Source organism: Salvia miltiorrhiza, chromosome 8 (genome assembly GCF_028751815.1).
Source record: "Salvia miltiorrhiza cultivar Shanhuang (shh) chromosome 8, IMPLAD_Smil_shh, whole genome shotgun sequence".
NCBI lineage: Eukaryota > Viridiplantae > Streptophyta > Magnoliopsida > Lamiales > Lamiaceae > Salvia > Salvia miltiorrhiza.
Window position 1 is genome coordinate 17,284,624 of NC_080394.1, and position 1,958 is coordinate 17,286,581.

At 31.4% G+C, this 1,958-nt stretch overlaps 1 non-coding gene across 1 annotated transcript; it reads right to left on the reverse strand.

Annotated features, from left to right (window-relative positions):
* Window positions 1–1,491: 1,491 nt before the first annotated feature.
* Window positions 1,492–1,564, reverse strand: TRNAA-AGC (transfer RNA alanine (anticodon AGC)). The gene has a single exon. It is a non-coding gene; the product is annotated as a tRNA-Ala (tRNA).
* Window positions 1,565–1,958: the final 394 nt, after the last annotated feature.

Genomic DNA, 1,958 nt, shown 5'->3' on the forward strand with positions numbered 1-1,958 from the left:
ATATATGGTAAATTTTGAAATGGTGAGATTCTAGATATGCCACATAGGTTAAGGCTTAATCCTATTATAAAGAAGATTATTATTATTATTATTATTATTATTATTATTATTATTATTATTATTATTATTATTATTATTATTATTATTATTATTATTATTATTATTATTATTATTACTGCGTAATTAAGATTGACATTTATTTATTAGTATTATGTTCTTAGAAGTTTTATCTTTTAACCCCCATGCTATAATTTAAATAATAGAGATAGTTTAAATTATGTTAATAATTTATATAAATTTGACTATTTTTTTAATAATAACTCAATATGTAAAAACACTAATAGTAAGTTATATAAAGGGTTAATTGCATATAATATCATGAACTTTGTCTGAAATTCATTTTCCCCACGATCTTTAAAAATTCTATTTTTTTTATCAAATACTTTGACATTTGTTCAATTTCCCCACGATTTTTTTTTCGATGACCGGAAAAATAACATAACAGTGACGTGGATTTAATTTTACACGTAACACTGACGTGGAATATATATGAATTTTAAATTATACATATAATATTAAATCATACTCCCTCCGTCCCATTATTCATGGCACAAATTTCATTTTGGGTTGTCCCAACATACATGGCACATTACTATTTCTTAATGGGTTAAGTACCAGATTCCCCCCTATCGATGGCGTCCCTATCGCGTTTAGCCCCTTACCGTCAGGGGAGAGAGCTGCCCACTACCTCAACGTGACCTCAACGATGGCGTCAAAAATTGCTTTTGGCGCTAGGAAAAAAAAAACGATTGCTTTCCTTTCCACCACCTCTGTCAAAGGGTTCCTCTCCAGACCAGTGCGGAAGTCTTTGCGTTGAGGTCTTCCAAACCAGTGGCGTCGATTGCTTCGTGTTTCTAGTCTTCCAAACTAGTGCGCCGATTGTTGGTGTCGGTGCTTTACCCATTGGTGGGTGCCGCTGATTGCTGAAACGAGGGTTTTAATTTTTAAACTGAGACGCATCGTTTAATTTATTGGAATGGCGTGTGCCGGCAAGTCACATCAGCACCACGTCGATTTCGATTTTAGGGTAAAAAATCATGAGAAAATTGAACAAATGTCAAAATATTTGATAAAAAATGAAATTAGATTTCAGGCAAATTTCGTGATATTATATGCTTATATAAATAATATGTATCTACTCGAATAAGATGCATAACATAAAATTAGTAGTAGTAAATAACAAAGATATGTTCAGATTATATTTATAGTTTTTATAAATTCAAATTAAAAATCCAACTATTTTTTAAAAATAACTCAACAAATAAAAACGCTAATACTAATTTAATTACATAAATAATAACATGTATATACTCGAATAGAATAAGATACTTATTTCACTATTAAATGTGGTTTTAAAAATTGGAGCATCAAGACGTATTATTTTTTAAGAATAAGAATAACTCAACAAATAAAACCACTAATTCAAAAAAATGGAGATGCGGGGTATCGATCCCCGTACCTCTCGCATGCTAAGCGAGCGCTCTACCATCTGAGCTACATCCCCATGATATGAACACTTTCCAATGATATTATTATTCTTTTGATCAAAGAATATTAGGAATAGCACTCATGCAGCTTCACTTAATAATCAAATTGTTGGTCGGCCCAGGCAGGCTCGTATTAGGAAAAATCTATCTCTTGTTGAATTTGAAGATGGTTTCGTTTTCTGTTCTAAATAATCTAATGTTGTGTGACATCGGAAATGTCATTGCCTACTACAATTTCCCCAACAAACCTCTTCATTGTAAAAGATTCTCAGGAACATTCATTGCCAACTACTGCAACACAATGCCAAACTTCCTCCCATCACCAGCTCAACAAACCCAAAAATTCACCTCAAATTCAGATTGATGTAATCAATAGAATGATGTTATTAAAATTAAGTCCCTTAATATAGT